We start from the raw sequence: 12,826 nt of genomic DNA, 5'->3' as shown, positions 1-12,826 counted from the left end.
GAGCTAAACATCTTTGGAAGTATCATATCTGAACATGGTCTGAATCTGGGAAACCAATCAGTTCAACTACAGCAAAACTTTTTCTGACTCAACACTGCCCTCATGTGTTACAATACAAACATTGGCAGTAACTGATGCTTCAATTGGTACATATTTGAACTGTCATGTCAATACTTGAAGGAATTAATCGAAAAATTACCAAAAGGGTTTGAAGAAGTTTGACTCATAATTACAGGATTGTGAATTATTTCCCTATGAAACACCATGTAATGATATAGTTTCTCATCACTTTATTTTGCTTATCTAACATCTGAAGTTCCCTGCTTAGCAGCAATTGAAATTAATTGGAAAAACTAACATGATAAAAATAAAATTAAATACAAATTTGATGTGAAGAGTAAAACTGAGGTTTTGTTGATAGGCAAGTAAACAATTCAACATATATGATGACCAGAGTTTCTAATATTAAATTAATAATAAATAGGTTTTTTCCTACTGTTTAAATTGAGCATTTATTTAATGGAAATTCCTCTAGATATAAACAAATTCTCATAAACTCAACACAACAAACTAAACTCCAATATGAGACAAAAGAGTTTGTGTTTTTTCTGATTTCCTGTAACAGCTGGACTGTTTTCGGTAAATTGTGCTTCAGAATGCAACAGTTTTTCCAGTCCAACTGAACTAAGGCTGGATTACCAAAGTGGCAAACTGCCCTGGGGCCCGGACGCCCAGTGACCCCAAAGCCAGATTTACTTCATATTAATATATTATAATTATATTTTGGGCTATACAATTTGAATAATCGCAAATTTGCATCGCTGAATATAAATGATGGTGGTTCCACCCTCCATCCTTCACCTTGTGGCGCTTTTTGTGTATATTATCCTGATGTTTTATCAAATGTCTTTATTCTTTTCTGTCTGTCAAGTTATGAAAACACAAAAAACCTCACACAGGGCTGTATTATCTCATTATACTGTAAGGCATAAACCAATGATTAGGCTATTTTCATCATCAATACGTCTGACATTTATTTTCTTTAATAATTGATTAATTGTTCAGTGTATGAAATGTCAAAAACTACATATTGAAATACTGAAATTGTTTATTTTATTTTTTAAGGCTCCAAAACCCAAAGACCAAAAATAAATGATCAAAATATAAAAACTGGTTTGTTTCTGGATGTCAGGGGTTCAACAGGGGCCCCAAAACCATCTTTGCCCCGGGGCCAAATTAATCCGGTCATGACCTGAACTCACCCCGGTATTGGTTTTTCCAAGTAAACACAAAATACACTAAGTGATACTGAGGGATGACCGAGGAGCCATGCTGCCCCCTTGTGTTGGGTTTGCTCGCTGGTTTCATTGGGAGTCGCTCCGGGGCTGCAGCTGGATACTACTCCCCTTCACCTGGAGTTTCCACGGGGACAAACCGACGCTTTCACCGCTCTCCCCGAGCCGCTGCTTCGGGAGCCCTGAAGCCACGAGTCCTTCAGACAGTCAAGAGAGCGAAGCTGTGAATAAATGTCGCCGCCTCTCCTGCGTTTTTACAGCGACAACTTTACAGTTGGTGCGAGGATTTGGCTCCTAGCTCCTCAACTCCTGTGATCCGGCTTACCTGTGAACCGGAGCAGCTGCACGGCACACTTCTCCAACATGGCTTCTTCCGCCACAGGTGACCGCGAAGGGCAGGTAAGGGGACTTTTAACTCTTCCAGCTGTTGAAAATAACAGTTTTCCAGCTAAAAGTGAGGATTTTCCTCTTTCGTTCTGGTTTGTTGAGACTGTGAAACACTAACGTGGTGGACCTTGTCTGTTTCCTCATGAAGCGCCAAGTTCCTGGCGATGTTAGCTTAAAGTTTTATTTCCCTCCATTGGGGAAAAACGGAGAAATGACCAGCAAAGTTAGCAAAGTATTTCATTACTGGTCTGTCTGTACGGCTCATTTACTCTGGTATGCATATACTGACACCCCGTAGTCAGCAGCAGTGGAGCAATAGCTGCATTTTGTTTTGATATTATGATTCATTCATTCGGAGGTGGAAATGTCTTCACCTAAATTACTGTAACATACACATATCACATGTTGAGACCAATTGCTCAGAGATTTACTTGTAAAAAGTTGGATATTAACTGGAATATTGACATTAAAAGACCATATGACTGTTTTTATTGGTCTGTTTTTAGCCTCTTCACTACAAATCATGTATACATAACATCTTTGCTCATCATTTCTGTAGTTTTTTGGATGATTTTTTCCCCCCTAATCTTCCAGACAGCCATCAATTTCCATTCATTTCTGCATGGTGGCTTAGTCTGTCATATCTGTATTGAATTTAGTCCAAGTTGCATTGTCGTTGCCTGCCATTTAGTGCTGCTCCGATCAGTCAATTAATGGATTAATCCATCTAATAATTATCACATTTCAGAAGCTTCATCTTGCAAATGTTTTAAATTTTTGCTTGAAAAATTATGAAATCAATTATCATTTTTCTGTTATCAACTAATCAATTAATCCAGTGGTTCTCTTTTTGCTGGGGACCCCCCCAGGAACCCCCTCAAGGACCCCTGGAGGTCCCTTTACCCCACTTTGAGAACCACTGGATGAGTCCACTAATTATTGCACCTCTAGAGGAAACATTTAGATGACAGATTATCCAGTAATGAAAATAATCATTATTCGTAGTCCTTAACCTGTTTAAAACGTCTGTAGCTATTTACCTGATAATCATAATGTAAGATTAAGTAAATTTTAACAGTCTGCAACTTAATTTTCATCTTGTGCAGAAATGAGTGGAAACCAGTGGCTGCCAGAAAAATTATCAGAAAAGTTATCTGGGGCTTTAAGGATTTACGATTGGTAGTAAATGGGCTAAAACATGCAAAACGACTGATGTGGTCTTTTTAATGAATTATTTTTAATGATATATTTGAGTGTGGTGGCTCATAATCTTACATCCTTATGAGATATTTGGACCATATTTATCTGGACTAGATCAAATGAACAATATAAATGCTGCAGGGGAAATCCATTTTCTCATAACATGCTCTAACATAGGGCTATTTTCTTGCTGTGTGCACCTACCCTGTACAGGAAAATGAAACTGAAATTATAAGATGCACGCTGTGTGTGTCGCGTGTGTGGTTTTCTTAATCCAGTGTGCGTGTTTCCGTCGTGCTGTATATCAGTGGTGCATTTCAGGTGACCTATGTCATCGTCTGCAACCGCTCAACATAAATCCCCTCCGTCTGACAAATCTAACACCCCAGACTGTCTAAAAGCCTCAGACCTCAGCCTTGACCCCGTATGACAATCAGTTTTATAGCAGGAAGATTATAGGAGCAGGTGTCACCAATGTTTACCCCTGTTATCAGTATTTACAAAGAATCGCTAAAATGTCACAAGCGGTACCTGTCTGTCTGCTCAGGTGTTTGTCCTTCACTCTGACAGGTTGTACGTCTTATGCTTCTATCAGTCTTTAATTCTTTCTCTCTTCTTTTCTAGGCTCAGCAGTACGCTTGTAATTTTGGCTGATAATCACTCATATAGCATAATATAGTCCAGTTAAAGTCCGGCCATGCGTCTCTCTGAGTCAGTATCTTATGTTTTGTAATCGGTATCAGAGAGCTGTGACTGCTTTGTTGTTACATCACAAAGTTACAGAAGTCCTGACGGCTGGTTTTAAGGCTCAGTTTCTGAATATAGGCTGTGAGCATTTCTCTGTGGACTGAGGCTTTGATACTTTCAAAGTTTTAATACCTATTATATTTACCTTTATACAATATGGGGCATTTAAGATTTAAAAAAAAATGTCTTAGTATATTTCGGCACAGCAACTTCTGCATTTCAGTATTATTGGAAAACTCTCGCTCTGACAGCTGATTCAGGATCTTTATGCAGCTCTCTGCCCAGTATTATCACCTACTGTGGGCTAATATAATATCCCAGCTAATATCTCTGAGAATGTCACATGACCACCCCTCATTTTACTCACTTTGCTTTAGAAAGACACTTTTTAGGATTATCATTTCTATCAAAGTACATCTCTCCTGGCAGCAGAATACTGGCAGTCCTGTGACTCTGCTCACTTTGTTTGCTGCAGCTCTGCGGTGTGAAATTCTCCCTTTTCCTTTTTTTTTTTTTTGAATGAAACCTGCCCACAAACTGAGAGGAACCGGCGGCCTTAAATCGCAGTTTTAGGGGTGTAGATTCTGCTCATGAACAGGTGGTATCCATCAGGTTGTAATGAGCAATTAACAGCAAATGTATCCAGTTAACAGAGTTTGCTGAAAGCGACTTGGAGCATGCTCAAGCCTCACAGTAAAAAGTTTTAAGATAAGAATATGAAAATGTTGTTGAAATGAGGCCCAGTACACCAGTATTTATGCACCGCTTTGGCAGCTAGTGTACAAGAACTTGATGGACTGCATTGTTTTGTTATCAGGAAATAGCGTGTGCGCTGTCGGTCATGGATGAAGTAGCAACTTCAGAAGATTTTTGCTAGTTTTAAATTGGAGCGTGCAAGTTGGGTCTCAGATAAAGTGGTCAGGAATGACTTCATGTGAGGAATCCTCTCGGAGCTGGTGAATAAAAACAAGGAAATGCAGGTCAAAAATCAAAATAATTACACCATTCCAGCATTCAATGGCTGTCAACAAGAGAAAAATACTGAAACTTTTAGGCTTAAGCCTCTGGTGTATATACTTGAAATGTGAGAAGGCACTTATTAAAGTAGATTAAGTGGTTCTATGGTGCATCCTATACTGATGGATGTTTATTAAAGGCTGGAATTGGCAGAGATACTCTGCTTCAGATACAGAAAATAAAAAGTATGTATGACTTTTGTAATAGGATGTCGTTGGTTTGGCTTGCAGCATGCATACATTTTTTTTTACTCAGAAATCAAATTTAAAAATGTTTCATGAGAACCACTGGAATCCTGAAATGACTGACGTCTGTCTTTCTCTCAGCCATACTGTGCGTCCTCGCCTGTCGATCTGTGTATTTCAGCCATGTTTGTGCACCTATCTGTGTGTGGTTCCTCCCATCTGTCCATTAAGGGTGTAGCTCAGATTGCAATGGGAAGTGGAAGGCGGTTCAGTTTCTCAGTAAGAATAACCGCCTGTTGTCGAGATGCTGTGCAGGAGGTTTATGGTGGCAGAGCAAACACAGTGAGACTCCACCCAGGCCATGGACAAAAGTAAATGGACAGCACATTGGAGCCTGCAGACCTGTGTGTGTGTGTGTGTGTGTGTGTGTGTGTGTGTGTGTGTGTGTGTGTGTGTGTGCGCACTCTATGTGCAGCCAGTCTGACGGGATTAAAAGGCACAGCAGCCCAGAAATGATAAAGAAATTTTAATTATTATAATTGCTGTGTAAATGCTATCTAACTTTTAACAAATGTACAGTATGTGCTGTCAGGGTTACACTGGGTCGTTGTTGATCAGCTGGTTAATCCTCGCTGCAAACAAAGAGTGTCTTTTTTGTTGGTGTCATGTTGTCCATGGTTTGACTCGATGAATGAATCGATCAGCTGATCAACAGAATATAAATCAGAAAATATTTTGATTGTCGAATAATCGTTTCAGTCCTTTTTTTTTCAGCAAAAATGTCAAATATTTGCAGTTTCTAACATCTCAAATAGAAGGATAGATACTTTTCTTGGTCACACATGTTAGTAAACTGAATATCTTTGGATTTTTGACAAAAGGAGATGCTTGAAGATGTCACAGTGGTCTTTGGGGAATTATTTTACTGTTGTCTAACATTTTGTTGACAAACCTTTAGTTGAAAAGATCATGGATAATTGAACTGCAGCCCTGTCTGCCAGTAGACACCAGCCTACTGTATAGGTGCCACAGCTGGAAGTGGTGATAATGTTATAATCTCATGTCACAGGCAACATCTGGCTTCAGCTATTGCCCAACTGATACTAGATTCTTAAGGCTAACACTGATATTTGAGAGTAATATAATAAATATATTAATAAAAATTTCCACAGCCCAAGGTGACGTCTTTGGATGTTTTGTTTTAGTTGAAAATCCAAACATATTCAATTTACCCTGATCTAGGGCTGAAAAATTGCAACAGAGATAAGTGCATTATTCAAATCGCAGATGCTACACTTTTTTTGATAAAGTTAAAATGTGTCGCAACAGACCATAAATAAAGCATTGTGGTGCAACAGAGACGCCGAGGCCTATAAATAATATTCTCCAGGATCAAGTTATCCGAAATAGTTGCTGGTTAATTTTCACTTGATAAACTATAGTGGAAAACTAATCATTGCAGCTCTAATTTGCTGATTTGGTTTTATATATATATATATTGATATACATTTAAATGTATCTTAAATATATTATAATCAGGATGCTTTAATTAGTTTTTTTTAAGAATCAGGACAAAAACGTGTGTCAGGGACATTTTACAGTTGAAAAATAAGCTGATCTTTGCTGTTTTTGTGGACAAACTATATGTCATATATCTCAAATACATCATCCAACTTATCCCTCCAACATATACATTGATCTCTACAGTATATAACTACGATAAGCTATCATCTGCCAGTGTATCAGCCCAGATGGCACATCAGTCCAGCTCTAGTTTCAGTATTACAGTGGTTAGTGTGTTAGATCTTCAATAAACAACAAGGACTCATACAAGAGCTCTTGCCAAGATTTGATCAGGCTGTAAAATTACTACTGACTGATTCATTTTGTGTTGTTCGGCTTCATTGATTCAGCACTAGCTCAAACATTTACCGGTTCAAGCTTCTCAGACGAGAGGATTTATCGCTTTACTCTGTTGATCAGACAGAACTGGGTCATTATAAACCAACACCTCCAGTTCTGAGGAGTTATGATAAGATCATCATTATGAATTATGATCATTGGTGTAGTGCGGCTAAACTTGGCGCCACACCAAACTGTGCACACAGTCGGTTTAGTTATGTGATGATTAATAACAACTAGGAAAGGTCATGTGACCAGTAAAGGTCAGCTCAGTCGGGTAATAGTTTTTCTATGAATTTATTCTACATGAGCCTTTTCATTGTAATGAGTTGAGCTGACTCAGCGTGCTGCTCGGGGGGAGTGAGCTTCCTGATTCACTCGCTCTGGCGTTCAGTGCAGGGGATTGTAATGAAGTGAGTACACATGAGCTCAGCTGTGGTGAGGTCATGTCAAGTCACTGAATTAGTGTTTGTTTGTGGAGAAGATGACCCGTTATTTGGTAAACACTGGTTTCTGGCATCACACCAGACCTGTGTCACACGCTGTATCATGTCCTGACATGTGATGGGTTAGTAATATCAGTGTTTATTTGCATGGAGAGTTGAATATAAAAATCTTTATTAGTATGTGTTTATGTATATGGTTTTATTCTGAGATGACTTTTTTTTGCAGATACCCGTTTCTATGTGTGTGTGTGTGTGTGTGTGTGTGGGGTGTTGTGTGTGTGTGTGGGTGTGTGCTAGTCCGTGCCAGATACACAGTAGGCCGTGGTCAGACAGACCAGAGCCTGTGAATGGCAGCTATTGATAAGGACTCACAGACAGAGGGAGAGATGCCGGTGTATGAAGTCTTATGGGGAAATTCACTCACTTTTTTAGGTGTTTAACAGTGAAATCATGTCTCTGCTTATTTACTAAAGGAACATACTGAGACTTTGCATCAGAGGAAAAGCAGTCCAGCTGAAAATTGCATGTTCTGGCTCATGCAATATGTATTTTCAGCAACCCTGTCTTACAAATTACTACATTGGTTTCCCAGTGTTGTTGTGTTGACGAACACAGTTGCAGTAAATGAAGTGATACACACTGCGCTGGACTTTGACACCAGAGAGCAGGGTCCACCACACAGAGTCTCCGACTGTGATCAGGTTTGTGCAACAAAAGCACTTCGGTTATGGTCAGGGAAGGATGGTAATTTGGGTTAAATATTATTAAATACATCTTGTCATGTTGACACTGCCTCTGTTAAATCGTGACCCTCTCTCTTTCCTAAACCTCAACAAAAGTGCTTTTGTTTCCTAAATAAAACCATCAAATTTGAATATTTTTGCAGTAAACAAATCAAATATGTTGTCTGTCAAGATTTTACTAATATGTTCAATATAAACATATTGTGACTTACTAGATACGTTAATCAACAACTTATTTATCAACTATTAACAACTTATATTAACAGTAAAATAATCTGGTCGGCGTCAAGCTCCCTTCATCATGTATTTGCTGTTGCGAATTAGTTGTGTATAAACTGAAGCAGAAAATGTGGAAGGAGGGAATATGTATACTCAGTTGTAAGGGTCATGTTTCGTCCTGATGAAGCTTTACCTTCCAAACACTCTTCAAATAAGCCTGCCGTCAGATCTTATTTAGTGGAACTCTATGCAAATCAGATGAACTGCAGTTGGGCTCATTTACATCTGCAATTTTACCCTAGTAAAATTAAAAGTGTGATGATGCAAATTTTGTGCTGTTAATGTTAATTTCCAAAAGCCCTCATGAATGTCTTCCCTAGTATCGTAGAAGAAAGATCTGTAATCTACACAGTGACACATTTGTTTGTCCGGTTAGTAGCAGGAGGGAATACTGGTATTAATGTTGAGGCTGTTGACCAGAGCACACTGAAAAAGCATTTTCAAAAGCCTTTATGGGACAGCCCCTTTTTAAAACAACAAGCAAGTCACTAACAATGATGACGAGAAACTTTCACATTTAAGCAATTTCAGAATTGAATATACGACAGTCACAGCCATGAAGTCTTTATTCTACAGGCACCAATAAAAATGTTGATATGAAAAGTGCAGATGAAGATCAGACAGTAATGATTAACCTACTTTAATCCATTTACCAGCTGCACAAAAGCCAAACTTTAGCGGTTAATCATTGACACAATAAAGGTGGTTTTCATTCCAGACAAGGCTTTTTGGCACATTAACAACCTCAACAACAGAATCTTTGGTTTGTTAATTCAAAAAGAGTACACAACTGCATTCTCTAATATGGCTCAAGTACAAGCTGTAAGCTGTTTAATAATACATAATGCTAGAAATTAAGTCATTATAGGACTCATTTATAATTAATAACATGTAATGTAATGGCTTGATGTCAGAATAAATGGACAGGCCTAAACCAATGTACATGGTATAGCTAAACCTCTCTACTCTGTTTTGAATTTACAATAGCAAGGGTCGAAAGGCAATGAGATCCATTATTCACGTAAGTGTAGGCAAAGCTCCAGGTCGGGCATCGGACATGGTTTGGACGTGATAGTATAATTTAGACAGTAAAAAAAGTGTTGTGACACTGTGCCTCAAGCATGAAAGTTTTGAAGGAATGTGCCAATGATTTTACATGTGCTATTTAACTTAATGAATGCTCACTGGAAGAAAAAAAAACTTACAACGTTTTCAATAAAATGCATGCGAGAATACAGTTATGGAATTTTGTTTTTGAGCTCATTTCAAATGAGCAGGAACTGGTTTCAATTAGACCTAAAACCAGAGACTACTTTCACTATTGATTAACCTGCCGAATATTTTCACAATTAACTAATAAGTCGTTCAGTCTGTTAAAAGTCAGAAAATACTGACAAATGTTGGCCACAGTTTCCCAGACTCCAAGGAGATGTCATTCACATAACTGGGTTTGTCCAGTGAAAAACCAAATATGGTGAATTTATTATCATAGAGAGCAAAGAAAATGAGTAAACCTCAAAGTAAGAAGCTGGAACCAGTGAATTTTTTGGAAATGAATGGTTTCAGCTCTATGTTCAATTGGATTCTTGGTTTAGAATAAAGTGTGTATTAGATGTGACTGACAAAAGATCTGTCACTGACTGAACATCTGCACACTGAAAGAAAGGGTGAATGGATGAGTTAATGAGTGCTAGTGTGTTAGCATTAATGACTGAGAATACACACACTACATACAGGGTCATAGCACTGACTGACACTAGTGTGTTATACAATATAGGGGGATGTATTCTGGGCTCTTATATATCTATCTGAATGGGTCACAGTGATTCAGCTGACTCTCCTCAGTGTGATGAATGTGGGGCAGCGTTCTCATGAATGGTTTCCTCAGTGCAGGATGCCATCCAGGAACCTGACTGATTGTAATGTGAGGTATGACGTAACCATCACTTACTAAAAATGTCAGAGAAATTGACTTTTTAAAAGATTGTATTTACCTTCTTTTTTTAATTTTTCCTAGTCTATAGTTGGACTCTTAAATTTTTTCTTAGTTTTGTGCAGATACACATGTAACAAATATGTTGTGTGTGTGGTTTGAGATTGCGGGACAATCGTTATGTGTTGTGTTCTTGCTGATTTTATTATGTTGATTGTTTTGTAATCGCTTGGATTATTTCATTTTATTATAAGATCATTTATGTATTTGTTAATTGTTTTGTTTAAATGTCTGTTTCTGTTTCCATGTTTCTGTGTCTGAGGACCCCCTCCACAATGAGGTGGTTTATCCTCAAATTAGAATTTGGAAACCAAAAAATAATAGTTCGGAGGATGTACTTTAAAGTATCAAAGGTAAAAGTACTCAGTGCAAAAAAGATACCCGTGTGAGTGTTGAGGAGATCATTACTCCTCATGTATTAATATGTAGGGAGATATTTTTTCAACTTCTACAGGGCTGCAACTAATGATGATTTTAATCATGAATTAATCTGCTGATAATTTCTTTGATTAATTGAATTAAAATAGTGTAAAATGCCTATCACAAACACCAAGAGTCAAACCTCCATTTATGGCTCTGTAACTGTCATTTAAGACAAGATTAAGCAGCAAATCCTCACTTTTGAGCTTGAACCATGAAATATTTGGCTTTTTTTTGCATGAAAAATGACTTAAATTAATAATCAGGTGTCATTTTCTATGTGGTTGGGTTGTTTAATCTATAGCAATGCATCATATTTTTTTTTAAAGCTTTTAAGCTGCTTAAAGTTTTATATTTAAAATCTTAACTGAGAGCTGTCAAATAAATTAGAGAAGGTGTAAGGTAGCATGACATGAACCTGACGTCACCTTTACACTGAAGTACAGTACTCGAGTAAATGTTTTTAATCACATTCCACAACTGGAAACTTTTTCAGCATAATTGTGCTACTGCTTTGACAAGGCCTCCTCCCCCATTGTCGCTCTTTAGTTGAGGTCGGTGTCATTTACTGTATCTGAGCCTCACTTACTGCCTGAGGCGAGGTTTCCATGTAGGCCTGCCCTTCTCTCTCTCGTTCCTTTTTCCTCCTTCTCTCTCTGTCTCTGACTTTCTTTGTCGTTCCTGATTCTTCTGACGTGTTGCTGATCCAGCTTTCTGCCTCAGTTTGAACCAAAATGTTATGACTTACCACTTTCTACTGCCTGAACGTCCCAGATCTGACGTGGTGGCGGTGTCACATGTGACACAACATAAAGATATGCCAATAATGTCATTCTAGCCCTGTATTTACCACAGACACACCTGCTGTTCTCTAAGCCAGAATTTAAACCAGTACACCATGCTTACATAAGATATACTTTAGTGAACTGAACTGTCACAGGCTTGGCTACCTGTTAGTCGAGGTGTGGTTGAATACATCTGCACAGCTATTTTTATGACTCCACTGTTTAGATGTCATGTATCATGTTATATGAAGATACAGAAGGATGCAGGAATTGTTGCTTCTTGTTGTTGTCCTTTAAACCCGACTGGTACATTGGCAGGGGGATATGTTGGCATTGATTCTATATGATTTTATTCATGGTTATTACTTAAAATCATTTACATTTCAATGATATTTACTGTTTGTTTATTGCGGGAAGGTTATATTAGACTGCATTAGGTTTAACTAGGTGTTCCTAATAAACTACCAGCTGTCGCAGGGCTACTAGAGGTCAAATACTCCACAGGGAACCTTTTAATTATTCAGGCATGAAATGTCTTTACTAGAGCTGCAACAATTGCTAAATTGATCACCTGATCACCCTAAAACTAATTGAACATTTTGATAGTCAATTAATCATTCGGTCTGTTTTCATACATTTTCTGGTTCCTGCTTCAGCGACGTGACGATTTGTTGTTTTTCTCTGTTTTATATTAATGTAATATTAATATCTTTAGGTTTTAGACTGTTAGTCAGAAAGATATTTCAACCTGTCAAAAATTATTAATGGATTAATTGATAATCAAAATGTTTTCTTTAGTTGTAGTCCTAATCTTTACAGATATACTGTATCTTTGTCACAAAGCGCTCTGTCCTGTCGGTCTTTAAAAAGTCTGACTCTAATCACAGTACGTTACATTAGGTGTAATTTGGTATGATAAATATATGCTATATGGTAGAAAATTTTCTGTTCGAGGCTTTTATGATAATTTAATTTTGGATTATGTTATAATCTGTGTTTATATGAAGTCTTCTAATTAGAAGAAATAATAACCACCAACACAAAAGGAATAGTTGACTTTGGAAGCAAAGATAAAGGCACGTGGGCGGACATTACACAAACATTACAGAACTTGCACCATGATTGTTAAGTAATGATTTAAAAATGCCAAATTAAACATAAGTGAACCAGACCCACGGGTCTCTATCTGGAATTAAAAACAATGAAATCATCAAGACCCCATGCAGCTGCTTCCAAAGCTGTTGGAATAAAAAACGATGTTACCAGGCCACAGAGACAATGTAGGCATCGTATATTTTTCTAGTAGCTGCAGATTGGCCTCTATAATAAACCACCGGCGGCTTCAAGGATAGATGGCTTTGTGATGAAATAATGAACGTGTGATTGGATGGGAGTAAGAAATTGAAGTGGTGGTGGTGGTTGTGGTG

The sequence above is a fragment of the Seriola lalandi genome, unplaced genomic scaffold (genome assembly GCF_002814215.2).
Source record: "Seriola lalandi dorsalis isolate HSWRI2012SDOR001 ecotype SW California unplaced genomic scaffold, Sedor1 jcf7180002054346, whole genome shotgun sequence".
NCBI lineage: Eukaryota > Metazoa > Chordata > Actinopteri > Carangiformes > Carangidae > Seriola > Seriola lalandi.
Note: the sequence above shows the minus strand (reverse complement) of the source record.